Source organism: Drosophila virilis, chromosome X, assembly GCF_030788295.1.
Source record: "Drosophila virilis strain 15010-1051.87 chromosome X, Dvir_AGI_RSII-ME, whole genome shotgun sequence".
NCBI lineage: Eukaryota > Metazoa > Arthropoda > Insecta > Diptera > Drosophilidae > Drosophila > Drosophila virilis.
Window position 1 is genome coordinate 20,191,116 of NC_091543.1, and position 15,106 is coordinate 20,206,221.

At 43.7% G+C, this 15,106-nt stretch overlaps 1 long non-coding RNA gene across 1 annotated transcript; it reads right to left on the reverse strand.

Moving 5' to 3' along the window:
* Nucleotides 1-7,877: 7,877 nt before the first annotated feature.
* LOC138911239 (uncharacterized) lies at nt 7,878-11,489 on the reverse strand. Its single transcript, XR_011416673.1, has 3 exons — nt 11,352-11,489; nt 10,679-10,841; nt 7,878-8,350 (listed from the first exon to the last, which is right to left on the reverse strand). It is a non-coding gene; the product is annotated as an uncharacterized lncRNA (long non-coding RNA).
* Between the last annotated feature and the right edge of the window lie 3,617 nt (nt 11,490-15,106).

Sequence of the window (15,106 nt, forward strand, 5' to 3'; positions counted from 1 at the left end):
TGTGTGGAACAGACGTTCCACTTAGGCATTTTTAAATATGCGTTGCCCTGCACTTCCCTTGCCAGGCATTTGTTACTAAATTTAAAGTCGCGTCAACTCATGCCTTGTCAATAACAAACCCCATGGAACACACACACACACACACACGCACCCCCACCCCCCACGTACCCCCACCGCACCGACATTGTGTGCACAGTAGAAGCAGCAGTAGCTTTCGGAATGCTGCTTCAGCTGCGCTGGGCTAGATACACGGGACAACAACTTCGCAGTTTATGTTGTCGTCGGGGACGTCTTGAATATTTCAATTTTATTTGGCCTACACGTGACAGGTGTGTGTGTGTGTGGGTGTGCGTGTGTGTAGGTCTCTCGGGCAACTGTGCATGCTCTGCTCAAGACTGACGTTTATACTCGTATTTGTCACATGGGCATTTCATTTCATTTGACACTTTTAGCATTAACTTTTTGTAGGCTTTCATTGCTGCATTTAACAACACGTTTTGTCGTTTTAATGGCTTCATCTGGAAAAACACAGAACATTCAAAGCTCTATTTGAAAGCTGTTTCTTTTAACAAAATGTCTGTTTCGTAAAGGTATTATAAAAGTTATTTGTAGTTAATTATAGTTTAATTTAATTATTGCAAGTAAAACAAGTAAATATATTAATAAAAGTTGATAATCGTGAACTTTTGGTAAACACAAAGAACTGGTTTAAGCGTGGGTTGTAAACGCTTCAATAGACGATTGATACGTGGAATAAGTAGATAAGTAGACAACAAAATACACCTATACTCATAAAGAATCTGCTCAGGAATAGTGTGATGTCGGCTTAATGGACGATAAATATCGCAAATAGCACAGAACTTATAGCAGACTTAGTATCTTTATACTGTGTGAAACGCTGATATAGATGAAACGATTAGATACTAAGCATTAGATACTCATTGCTGACTCTCTTAATTTACGATCTAATTGATGTTTATTAAAGAGAAACTTTTTTTGTAATGGCATTCACACACCAAGTCATTTTTAATTAGCCCGACGTTTATTTAATATAATTTATGCCTATACCTGAGCCGTTTTTCAGATGCAAAACACAACTCGTAGCCAAAATTATGGCAAGTTTTGTTTATGTTTCCAACAGAAAATCAAAAGGAAACCCTTTGATATGGTTGAAAACTTGGCTCAGCGCAAAATGCGAGCAGCTTTTTCAGAGTTGGCGAAAAATAAACACAACAACAAAAACAACAACAACGAAAAGAACAAACAAACTCAACAGAAACAAGAACATCAGCCAGCACAGCAAACGCGTTGAAATGAAATTTGGGAACCCTTTACCACGAAAAAAAAGAGAAAATAAAATAAAACAAGTAAGCGTGATATGGGGTACTACTCACTTGTAGATACTGTGTACTTTTGCGCATGCATAGCCAAAAAATGCACAGCATTATTTAAAATAACTAATTTGTATGGTTTAAGTTTGTATTTCATCAAAATGGCATGCAAACGCGATCAGATGCGAAAAATGCGGTTATTATTGTATTTATTATAAGTTTAACCTGCATAAACTTGCCAAGCCAACTCACCTTTTTGAGTATAGGGTATAAACTGAAAAAAAGTATTTAACTTGTGATATATAGACGAAAAAATTTTCATTTTCATTTTGGCTAAAATGTTTAATTAGTCGACTTTGGTGCAATGTGAATTCGAAAGCCCCTCCCGTTATCCCCATTCTCCAGCACACTCTATCAACAAACAGAAAGACAAACACTACGCATCAAATTCGAGGAATATAGGACATGACGAAAGCCAGACGTTAACTATACGAAAGCCACGAAAATCACAAGAGTTAAAAATGCTACTAAAATGGAACTAACACAAGGGGCAAAAAAAAAAAAAATAGCAAAAATAAATAAAATTTTCTTTGTGGGTTTGGTTGAATGGTGAATACTCTTTATTTCGTACGTATTTATATTTATAACTATTACTATTAGAATTATTTTTGATATTAATATTATTATTATTATTATGTTTATATTAAATATTATTTGAATAAGTACAGGATATAGTTGAACAGTCCAAATTTTACAAGTGACTTTTTCACTGAGACAAGATTTATGAGTATATTAGTTATGAGGGTTCCACTAATAATTAGAGGAGCATGCTAAGTAAATGAACATTCAGAATTCTTCGATAGTATAAGACTTCGTGAAACTTGGGAATAGATATCGACCTCGCGATTCGAGCTGAAAGCCTTGTGCCTCAAAGGGTATACAAAATATGCTATGTATATATGAAAAGTTAAACAAGGAATAAACATAATTTTGTGCAAGTTTTTCTTTAATGATTTGCTTTTGTGTTTGCGTAGCCATACACAGACACACACGCACACATGCGCGTATTCACGTGCGAGTGTGTGTGTGCTTCCTCTTTTGCCCCAGCTCCAAGCCCTCTTGGCTATACGTGCCCACGTCCTGCTCCGGCGTGCACGCCGTACATGCATGCAAATCCCCTTTTTGGATTTACTACTTTCGGCTCGTTGCCTGGCTGTGAGTACCCGGTAGTCCCATATCCCTTTGTGTCCGGATCTGTGTATCCTTTTAGCCATGTCACGTGCAAGCAGCGCATGTAAAAATTCCAGAATCGCACCTACCCGATGTGAAGCGGCAGAATGTTCAACGTGTATCTAAATAGCTTTAAACGAGTGGCAAGCGGGCGGCGTGGCTCGGCGTCGGGTGGGTTGGGGGCTGTGCTGTGGCAAATAATCAGCGGCACATTTTTTTTTTTTTTTTTTTTAAACTTAATTTGGTTTATTTTGCGCTGGAATCGATCAGTGCCTTCTGATCTCTACCAAGCGGAGTTAAGGGTATAGTGTATAGTTATTATTTAATAACTTAAATGATAATTACAGACTTAAAAATATATAACAATAATGGGAAAGGGATGTTTAAGTGATGTGCCTCGTTGGTAGGTCGTCGGGGTGTAGCCTTCGGAGGCGCCTCTCACTGATGGGCTCAGCCAGGGCCCTTGCGGCCGCGTTCGGATGCTGCACCAATTTGTCAGAGTATCGGCTGCTGAAGAAGTTGAGCTGATCTCCGACCTTTGTTAGGCGGAGATCGCGTTCGATGGCGTCTGTTGTTACGTACCATGGCAGGCCAGCAACCTTGCGTGCTGCCTTGGCTTGGACCACTCTTATGCGACGGAGCTGGTGTGCTGATGCCGTGCCCCAAACTTGGATCGCATATGTCCAGATAGGCGTTACCATCGTTTTGATAAGCAGTGTCTTCGTGGATATGTGCAGCTTGCTTTGAGGCTTTAGTAGCCAATCGAGCTTTTGAAGTCTTCTCAGGCATTTTGCTCTCGTTGCTGCGATGTGAGGCCCCCATATGAGCCTTCGATCCAGGTGGACACCCAAGTAGCAGAAAGAGTTGGTCTGCTCAATGGTTCCTCCATCGAACCGTAGCCCCTGGCAGCTGTATGGGCGCAGCGTAAAAGTGACGCAGGCGGACTTGGCACAGTTTATAGCGATGTTCCACATAGCTGTCCAGGTTTCGATCTGCAGCAGCCAGTCCTGCACTGCACTTGTAGCAGCTTGCAGATTTTTGTGGGAGGCTAGGAAGGCAGTGTCGTCCGCATATGTTGCCACCAGCAGTCTCGCAGGGCTGAGGTCTTCGTTGCTTTGTCCTTGTGTGGGCAGGTCCGCCGTATACAGCGTGTACAGCATCGGACCGAGGACGCTGCCTTGTGGGACACCTGCTCTGATGCCCTTAATTGCCGACCTTTGGTCTTTAACGGCCACATTAAAGGTGCGTCCTGCCAGAAAGGAGCTAAGGATGCTGAAGTATGGCGCTGGGAGTATCAGTTTGATCTTGAACAGAAGACCATCGTGCCAGACCTTGTCAAACGCTTGTTTGACATCGAGGAAAACGCCGACGCAGTATTGCTTCTGCTCAAAAGCTTCTAGTACGTGTTTTACTGCCCGGTGGACCTGCTCGGGGCAGCCGTGAGACTTTCTGAAGCCAAACTGATGATCCGGGACCAGGCGCGTGACCTCGTCGAGTTCTAAGAGACGGCTTAGCAGAAGTCGCTCAAAGACTTTTGAGAGCGTCGGCAGAAGGCTTATAGGGCGGTAGGACTCAAGTTGAGTTAGCGGCTTACCGGGTTTGGCGATCATCACAATTTTCGCATGTTTCCATTGCTTCGGAAAGTGGCCAAGGCGGAGCATGGAGTTGAAAATTGTGGCGAGCGCCATGACTCCTTTGCGTGGGAGAGCCTTAGCTGCTCTGTTGTCGATTTCGTCGCATCCTGGGGTCTTCTTTAGCTCAAGCATTTTCAGCTGTGTCCCGATTTCCGCGGGGGAGATGCTTCTTATCGGGAGAGCCATCTGCAGTGGAGCGTCCAGTGACTCGGCTACTTTACGGCGCTGTGCAACATCTGCGAAGTCGAATGGCTTGAAGGTTGTCTCCAAGTAGTCAGCAAACGCGTTGGCCTTTTCCTCGTCCGATCGGAGCCAGAGGCCAGAGTGGTCCGTGATCGGGGAGGTAAAAACTGGTTGCCTCTTAATGCTTCTGGTGAGCTTCCACACTGAAAAGGTGCTGTTGCCGTCATGCCCAGTTGTTTCGAGGAGGCTGTCTAGATTTTCCGTTCGAGTCCTAGCCAGCAGTCGTCTGAGCCGGTTGGACGCGCTTACCATTTCTGCCTTGGTAGAGGGGTCTCCGTTGCGGATGTACAGCCTCCTTAGACGTCTTTTGTCGGCAAGGAGACTCCTGGCTTCAGGGCTTAGTAGGGACCTTCTGAAGGTACGAGAGTGAGGCAGGGTTTGCGGGGCTGCACGTCTAGCAGCTTCCGTAATTTTCGCTGTGAGGTGGTCAACGTAGCTCTCCAGTTCACTTGCCGTATTTATGGTGACGTTGAGCTCTAATGTGTCCTCGAGGCAGGCCCGGTATACTCCCAAGTTAGAGCGCGGCGGGAGCATTTTGCGGATTCCAACTTCCCACTTGGGAGTCTCCTCGAGCTCAATCAGTAATGGGAGGTGATCCGACGTCAGGTCAAGGAGGCTTCGTATTCGCAGCTGTTCCTGTCTGAATCCCTTGTAGAGCCCGAAGTCAAGTGCACTTGGTGTTGCAGTAGCCCTATATGGGTAGCACGTTGCCTCTCCAGTGGCTATGACTTCGATGCCTTCATTCTCAATGGCAGAGAAGAGCGTTCTCCCTCGGGGGCACATGCGGTAGTTTCCCCACCAGCGATGTTTGGCATTCCAGTCTCCTCCTGCCAGGAATTTGGGGCCAAGCTGGTCGAAAAGGGCTCGAAAGTGTGCCTCAGTCACTCTCAAGGCCGGAGGGCAGTATACAGAGGCGAGATTGAAGTCGCCTCTGCTGGATCCGAATCGGATAACAGCAGCTTGCATATGCCAGTGGCAGGATGACTCAAGTGAGTGGTGCGACAAGGACGACCTGATCAATATTGCTGCTCCTCCATGTTGGCTGTTGTCTGGGTGGTTGGCGGTGTGGAGAGTGTAGCCTGGCACTCTGAGGGTGATTCGAGAGCAGAAGTGAGTCTCCGTGAGCAGAAACACATCGATGTGGTGGAGTTCGATGAAGGCTGTGATCTCATTCGCTTTCGAAAAGACTCCGTTGGCGTTCCATAGTGCTATCCTGAGGGAGCTCATTTTAGGCACTGTTATTTTTGGCGCTAGTGTGCATTAGCGCTTGTAAAAGAGTCTGTATGAGAGACATCAGTTGGTCGAATCTGGCGAACATTTGCTTCATCATGAGCTCAAGGGCTGAGTTGGGGCAGTTGTCGGCAACAGGTTGCGATTGGCTGTGAGTACTGCCAGTGTTCCTTCTGCGAGACGATGAGCGGGCACTGCGCTCTGCGGGCTGGGTACCGCGGAGGACGCTGGCAAAGGATTGTTGGCCGGGCACGAAGCTGCAGGCAGGAGCGGCTGTTTTGGGGCGGGGATCTCTGGAGCGGCTTGCATCTCTGCCATTTGCCTTGTGCTGGTTTTTCTGCTGGAAAGCATATTGCAGGTACTTCTTGCAGCCTTTGAAGTTTGCTGCGTGTGCTTCTCCACAGTGGTGACAACACCGATTCTCGTCCTTGCCAAGTGTGCACTCGTTGCTTGGATGGTTGTCCCCACACTCCTTGCACACATAGTGTCTCGAGCAGTAAGATTTTGTGTGCCCGTACTCTTGGCATCTGTTGCATTGTACAGGGCCCGACGTCTTGCGAGGCTTCTCCCACGAAACTTTGTGCCTGCATAGTACTGTTATTGATTTGACAAGGTTATTGTTCTCCGCTTTCCTCAGGTCAACAAATCTCATATTTAGAGGTTCGTTATTGACTCTGCTACGCGGGGTATATATGCGGACAACGTGGTGCCCCTTTTCTGCCAATTGCGCTGAAATATCTTCGGATGCGACCTCGTGGTGGATATTTCGTAGAACTATGCGGTACGGCCGGTCTTCTGCAAGCTGGTGGTGGTGAAACAGGCAGCCGTTCTCGCGAAGGTGCCTTGCCAGCGTTCGGTATTCGTCTGGGTTGCGGCATTGGACGATGCAGTCGCCAGAATTAAGCGATCTGACGGTGTAAGTGTCCGCGCCTAGGACGCTGTCTAGTTCCTTGCAGAACTTGGTGAAACTGAGGACGTTTGGCACAGTTATTCTCGGCACCTTAGAGGCAGGCCGCTCATTGGGAGGCGCCGTCTGGGTGGGTTGCGGGTGTGCGGCAAGCTTTTTATTTGCCGTTTGTTGCCTGCTGGCCCTTGCGCGAGCTGCGTGCGAGGTGGATGGCCTATCATCTACATCCTCGTCGGCGCAAGCTTCCTTGTTGGTGGCTAGCTCTACTTCCGTGTCCATGTCGCATTCCTCTTCGTCACAGAGGGCCGCAAACCGGTTTTGGCTGGCTTTCTTGGTTTCGGTGGTGCTCGCCTTCTTACGGACGATATGGGGGGAGAGATTGCCACCTTCTCTTTTTGTGGCCTTAAACCATTGACCTTGCCAAGTACGTGAAGTCTTGGGCGGGTAATTATTCAAAAACGCGTGGAGATCCGGGCTTGTAGCAGGATTCGCGCCAGGAATGGACGGGATTGCGGGGCCTTGGGAGCTGATGCCATGTGCGAGGGACGACGTTACCGTAGTCGTTCCTAGGGAGCAGGCAGTTGTGGTGATGCACGACGTGGTGAGTAGCGTAGTACCCCCGCACAGCGTGATGTATGGCGGTAGCACATTATCCGACGGGTTGTATATAGGTGACGCAGGATAGTCGGGGATGAGTGGATTCGGCTTGTTGGACGCCATTAGGTGAGATGTAGACCAAAATTTACTAGCTGCACTTATTTACAAAAATCTCCAGTATTTTTGTGAAAAGTGACTTTGGTGAACGGGGAGCGAAACGGTGACTGGAAAGTGTCAGCACTGTCACGGTCAGTGACTGACTTGCCAGCACTGATTGTTCTCCTATTGGCTAGTGCTTTACTTGTGTTAGTGAGTCTAGGCAAAAGCTCTCTCGCGAAAGCTCTGCTCACTCACACGCACACACACACACTACAGCTGAGTTAAGGCGATCAGCTGAGCGCAGTTTGAGCTTAGCAAAAGCTTGCTCTCTTACGCTCGCACGCGGTTGCACTTTTGTGTAAAAAAAAAAAAATTTAAATGTTTATATATGTTTATATATATATATAGTTTAGCTGCCAGAGGCAGCACAATTGTTTTTTTTCGCGCTCTGCAGGCGCGATTTGTTTGTTAAGCCCTGGGGCGGGCTTAGTTAGTGTCACTGTCACTTTTTGTTTGTTTTTTGCCTGGGATGCACTGAACATACACACGCACGGGAATGCACAGAAAACACGACCGATCTCCGCGGAAGTTCAAGGCGACTCAGCGGCACATTTTCCATTTTTAATTACATTCTAAGCCAAGTCAACATTTGTTTGTCTGTCACTTCCGTTGCCGAGCCTGCAGCTGCCTTTGCCGCCTCCGTGTCTGTGTCTGCAGCTCCGTCTCAAATTTGGTTTCTGTTTGTTCTTTGGCTCGAGTTAAGCCGGCGTCGGGGCAATTTTTACAAATGCCAAAACTAAGTACATGCTAATGTCACGCCCCTTGTGACGCCCACTCTTTATGTTTTTGTTCTCGTTGTTTTTTTTACTAATTAACAAAGGATTTCTGTTTGCGCAACGTCGCTTTCATTTTCTTTCGATTTGCGACGCATTACAAAATGTAGCATAAAAAAGCGAAAACACAAAAATAAGTAACAAAAAAAAAAATAGGATAATGTGGATTTTCACAGCCTTACAGTGGGGCGTGGCAGGCCCCACACAAATCGCGAATAGCACTGACAAATTGAGTTAGCGATTGCCCTAGAAAAAGAACAAAAATATATAAATAAAAAAGAGAGCAAAGCTTTTAAGGCTGTTAAGCTGATATCTCGGTAACATCAGTGCCATTTGCAGCGGCAGCAACAGAAGCTACAGAAGGCCGTTGGGGCACAGACCTGTCCCCTCTCTCCTGCCTGCATACACCATTGAGGGGCGCCTCAATTGTCAGCATGTAGACGCAACAGGCGCCCCCCAAAGCGGTGGCAACTTACCTTTATGAGGGCGGAATCACAGCTGATCGAGTTATACACAAATGTTGATTGCGAATTCATAAATTCCGATTTTGAAATAAAATTAAATGAAATAGCTTTTTAAGTTGCATTATTACTATAATTTATAGGCTATCGACCGAATAGTTTTCAATAGCATTGCCAATTATGTCCTTTGGCGAATACCATAAACTAGCCTGGCATTCAGGCCCTGCTTATTAAAGTGTATTTTCTGTGTGCTTCTTACACTCTTCCAACTTTTTCTTTACTTTGCAGTAACAAAATATTTGTATTTGAGGTTTACAACATCGGATTGATAATTCTTCTGTTTAAAGCACGGCTCTGATTGATTTATAGCCAAATAGACATAGAATAGTCACATAAGCTAGTGGTTACATATCCATAATTAAAGCAACAACAAACGAAAAGCAATGTCAACTCAACTTTCGTTGAGTTGAGCCCAAGTGAGTTTAAGTACTGAGATTTGCCTACAGGACAAGTCAAAGTGTATGTAGGTGTAGTGACATTTGAGGGAAATGAACAAAAATTTTCTCATTTCCTTTTGTGAGGCTGTCGCTGGCCCATTACTGTCCCCTTCCCTCAAACGCCACACGTCTCAAATAGGTAAGCATTTAAATTCTTTAATGTCATTTGGGGGGCATTACATGTTAATATTTGTGCGACTCTTGCATTGTAATTTCAGGCCAAGCCAAGCGAGTGATGCGCTAGAGTATGCAACAGTTTCGGGTAACTTGTTACCATTGCTCCTCCTTCTCTTGCTTCTATTAAGCTTAGTTACCAATTGCGGGGACAGTGCCTCATGTTGCCACTGCTGTCAACAGAGTCATTATTGTCATATTATTGCCAACTAAAGGCTGCGACCGGCTGGGAGGAGTTAGCTACCCCTCCCGCTGCCCTGCCCGCTGCCACTCTGGTTGAAAAAGTTTAGCTTATATAGTGCAAAGTTTCCTAAGTACTTGGAATGAGCGCAACGCTGACACTGACGATGATAATGATGTTGATGATGGGAGAAGAAACCCATTGCCTACCACACAACATACTTGACGCTCGCCTCATACCCTGCCTCGCCTCGCCTCGCCACCTGTCAGCCTGTCACTCGCTCACCTTAACCGCGACATGTTCTGTCTGCAGTTATGTAGTTAGTTGGTTGACTATTACCATCCCTCCCTGCTGGCAAAACCAAGACCGCCCCTGGTGCTTGCTGCCGCTGCTAAGTAGCAAAAAGTTGTCATGCAAAACATTCACCCAGTTACAGTGCCACTCCCCTACCCCAGACACGTCTCCGACCCCGAACCCGACTCCAACTCCCAACTCCAGCTGGCTTGTGGTAGCTACCGACTGGGGCGGCGGCCTTGCTGGGCCACACGTACGTAATTGTTCGCAAAAACTTTGCGTTAAGAAAATTTTGAAAGAATGTGCCTGAAAAACCTGATGGGTTGGCCAAAACTTTCCTACATGGTAGCTGTAGCCAAGCGCCAGGTATCAACGTCTATTATAGCACATAGTATACATCAAGCCCACAACAATTGCAATGAAAATGTCAAGTAAAAATAAAAGTAAGATGTAAAGAGAAACTGGAGAACTGAAAATTAAAACTTTGGCGAACTGCAAATTTAATAAGCACATTCTTCACAATTATTCAATTAATAATTAATTAAGTATTTCGAAATGGCTGTAGAAGTTGCACTGAACTTAAGATTTCCTAGAGGAGTGTTGAAAACAGCTTTAAATTCGTCTTTCGACTAGAAGATACTCAGTATTGAAGTATTAAGTTTTAAGGATAGTGTGGCCTGTGTGTACATTTCTGGCGCGGAAATGGGCTATAAAATTTCTCAAATTATTTTGGCCAAATTGAATCTCTCTAGCGCTCTAATAGTATTAAGCAAATGGCTGGCTTATGCCATGGTCCGAAGAAGTCGTTAATGCCCTGTCACACATGCATTTGCTCTGCGTTTTTATATCGATTTCCATTTTGAATGGGTTTGAGAATAAAAAAAAGAATAACGTTATAAGCTCTAGTTTAATTCTAATTCCTTCGATTCAGCGCTCAGGAGAAAACAACCTCAATTCTGTCACTCACCTCAACGAGATTCACGCAGCGAATACTTGAATACATCGACCGCGATTACGAGTACCAGTTTTTGACTTTCATGTAGCCCGCGGCTTAAGCACAAAGCGAGTGAAAAATTGTTGAAAAAGTAGCAATTTCCTTGATTGACGCTCATCAGCGGAATGGGTGGCAGCTACATTGAAGCAGACGGAGAGAGAAAGAGACAGATAGAGAGTGCGTTGCAAATATATGTAATTGTATATAAGCGATGGAACAAAAGCAGTTGAGTTTTGAGCTCAGATGCAGCACAACGGGGTTAACCAGTTGGGAATCGCAACAGGATAAACAGACGAACGGAATGGGGAGTGGAAATTGGGCTGCTTGAACTTCCAGTTGCGCAAACATTTCCGGACGCCATTTCGCATCTTTTTGTTAGACTTTTAGAATAAATATATATATGTATATATATATATATATAAATATACATATGTCTATGTGTGTGTGTCTGTCGTATATACATATATATATAATTTTTATTTTTTTTAGTGACTTGGTTGCTTTGTTTTATTTTTACTTCGTTGTGCTTTTGCTACATTTTTGTCTTAAATGATTGCTATAAAAAATAAGTGCACATTATTGTAACAGCGAAAGCTACACACACACACACACACACACACGAACACACATATACGCACGCACACACCCTGCGAATGGCAGAAAGGCACTTTACAGTTATCCATACGCGTAGTGTAACAAATGATTTTCACAGCATTTTTGCTTTATGTGCTTTTTAGAGCAGCTACGTGGGGCCAGTCGCGAACCATCAGAACTCTTAAGTGATTTACATGGCTTACTTTACGGAAATGCAATAAAAACCAACCAGAAGCAGCAGCGACAATAACAGCAACAACAACGATGATGACAACAACAAAAGTGAACCAATAGCTGTGCAAAAGTCTAGAATATGGTCGTGTATTTTTGGGGCTTTCAAGTTCTCGACTTGCTTTTTATTTATCGTAATTTAATATTCATTCATTTTGCTATTTTTAAACGTGCTGCCCCCATTCTTATATTTTCGTTGGCTCTCTTTATTTTATTTTTTTTGGTTTGTACGCACGGTGTTTGGATGAGAGAAAGAGACAGCGGGCGTCACGTATTTTTAGCCTGGAATGAGCTTAAATATTTGCTGATGCGGCTTTAAAAGGTTGCCTCAGCCATCTGATTTGTGAACGATACTGGCATTGGGGCTGCTCCCCAAAAAGTAGGCTGCGACTTCAGTTTTCCATAGCTGACGGTATTCAAATAGGGTTGCGCGACGGCAACCCTCATTAGGAGCAATATTAGAGCTTTGCTGTCAGTGAAGCCATACGATTCGTTTAGGATATGCATTAAAGACCCTTAAAAGCGCCAGTTAAAGTCTGCGGGCTTATATCTGCTATAAATGTATATTAAATATTATATATTCTACAAATATTAATAAACACTAGCATACGCTACTAAAGGCCTTTTAGACGCCTCTTTTCTTAAGTAAAAATGCGATGAAATGCGTTTATTGTTTAATTCATATCTATAAGCCTAAAATCCCGTTAAGCTTTCGCTAACAAAGCTTTAATTCAATTGACTTTATTGAAAATGTGCCTTAAAGCACATAGTTACTTGCATTCTCATTTATTTTCAGTGTAGGCTTCAAGTGATCTATCGAACAAATTCAATATGCATTTTAGCTCTGAAGGTTAAAGGTACTGTGGATACTTTGCTCATTAATTGGCTCGCATGTTGGCTTGTGATTTAAGAATTTCGGGTCATAAATGCACGAATGCTTCGAGCCAGTTGTAGGCTGTTATTTTGTGCCGTGCCAGACTGCAGGTGAAGCTGCAGCAGCTTTTGGCATTGGTTTTGGCAACAACTGCTGGTTTGTGCGAGTCACTCAATGCTCTCGTAGCTAGCCAAATGAAATGCCTTTTCAACGGCAAATTCTGGGCATTTTCTGGACTACCCAGCGAAATTGGACTTTACCTGCTCAGCACTGCAGCAACCTTTGTAGTTGGTCCCTTGTCCATCAACTCGTTATGGCAGACTCGATTTCTGCTAGAGACTGTCAGCGGCGCCTGCTTTAAAGAGCAGCAGGTCATTAAATATTAAGTGTTTATACAAATGGTTTCAAAAATCCAAATTCAAATTAAATTGAATTTATAATTAGGCTGTGCAGTATTTGCGTATATTTATGTGGTCAACAAATGCAATGTGCGGCGATGACGCACGCAGCGTATGCGCAATATTTAGCATACGCCTCGTGCCCAATGAAAAATCGAAAATTTAATAAACGAAAAAAAAGGAGAAACCAACAATTCGACCGAAAATTAATTTACAATTAAAAGACACATGTATGCACTGTGCATAGCAAATAAATACTTGCTGTGAAAACAAATCATGAAATTAAAACTGAATTAAAAGCAGCTCTAACATTTAAAATTTTAATAGTGTTAACTGCTTAAATCAAAAGCATATTGAATATGAAAACAAAAAATCGAAAAGGTTAACGAAACAAAGCAATAATATTTGTATTATTTAAAAGTTTGCATAATGGCTAGCAGCGCAGTAGAACAATCGATATGCGTTAATAAAACTGCCACACACACGCACGGACTCATACACACCCACACAGACAAACACAAGCACAAGCAAAATTCATTTGTATGTGTGTGCATAAAAGCAAGAAACGTGCAAAAGTTTTCCGTGGGCAGCCACACACGCACTTAAAAGCATCAACGTAACGCACACTAGACCACATACCCAGCTTTTAACCTGATTCACAATGGTACTAATACCCAACTTCAAAATCAGACAATTTTCTGAGCATTCAAAACGTCAGCAACATGCACCAAAGTTTAGCCAAATATATATCTATGCTATACGCATACAGGAGCGCACCTGTAGACGTCGGAACAGCCAAACATTTGATGCCAGCTCAAGTTTAAGTGAATTGCATTTTTTATAGAAAATAGACGTGCAAATCTTTTAGTTCAGACCCGGAAGATATGTAAGAAGGTATTTTGAGTAATTTATCTATAAGATTTTAATCTCCATCTGTAGTCATAATAATACAATTAACATATAAAATAATAAAATTAATAATAACAAGAATAAATTTCAAACGTGATATGTCCTGAAAGAAGCTTTCGAAAATAATTTGGCCCTGCTCTTGGCCGAGCAAAGAGTCGGATCTGAGTCCAGTTTTATAAATATATTCTATCAACTGATTGCCTCGGGCTTGCAAAGGAACGAAAGACACACAAATGGATCAAGAATATATAAACAGGGATTTCTACTCGAATGCGTTACACATTGCGTGACACAATTATAAGACCCTCAGCAAGCGTATATTAAAAACAGAGTCTGCTATTTTTGCTATCTATTTCACTCTTCATATATTTCTCTCTCACTCTAACCAAGGGTGCTGTTTTATCCAACTTTCTGTTGCTTCTAGCGACCACTGCGACGCGTCGTCTACGTGTCCTTCTGGCCACTGCCTACGTGTGTGCATTAGTATTGGTATTGCTATTGCGATTGGTGCGTGCGTGTCTGTGTGTGTGTGTGTGTGTGTGTGTATGTGTGTGTGTGTATGCAGGCGGGTGTGCTTGGCTCATGTGCAGATGTATGGGTGAGCTCGAGACTGAGCCGCGTGCGATCACGAAGCGCATAAATGGCGTTTGACACGTGACAAAAATTTTGAGTTTTAATATTTTTCCCATTGTGTTTGTCTATCTCTAGCTATATGTGTGAACGTGTATGCATGTATGTGCGTTGGTTTGGCAGAATTTCATTTGGTTTTCTAGCCGTCATTGTTTCTTGCTAACATATCGCACATACACATGCATATGTACATATATAATCCATACATATGTATATTTATATATAACAAGCCTTGCGGTGCGAAGAGCCGAGCTCGTAGCCCGAAATGGCCGAAAAATTAAACTCCATTCGCAATTCACAGCGCGCTCGAAATTTGTTTGCCTTGCATGTGCCGCCACTTTGTTGAAATGATGCGACATAATAACTGCGAGGATCTCAACTGGCCATAGATACCCACTTCTTGCCCCACATTTGGGCGCTTGTCAGCTATTGGCTGCCTATTAAATGTTATGGCAATGCAAACCAAGCAATAACAACAACGACAACAACAACCTACCTAATCGCCAAGTTTTGGCATTTGGCAACGTGGCGGTAAATAAAAGTTGAATGAAAATGAAACTATGCAAATGCAAGCAAAAAACGATGGTGGCAACAATTACAACAACAACAACGACAACGACAGCAATATTAGTAGCAGCGACTCATACAATCACGCTAACAACAACAACTATATATGTAAGCATGTTATAGTACAATATCACATTGCTTTTAAATATTTGTGTAATTGGCCTTGGGCTCAATTTCAGTCTGTAGCCCAGAATCTGT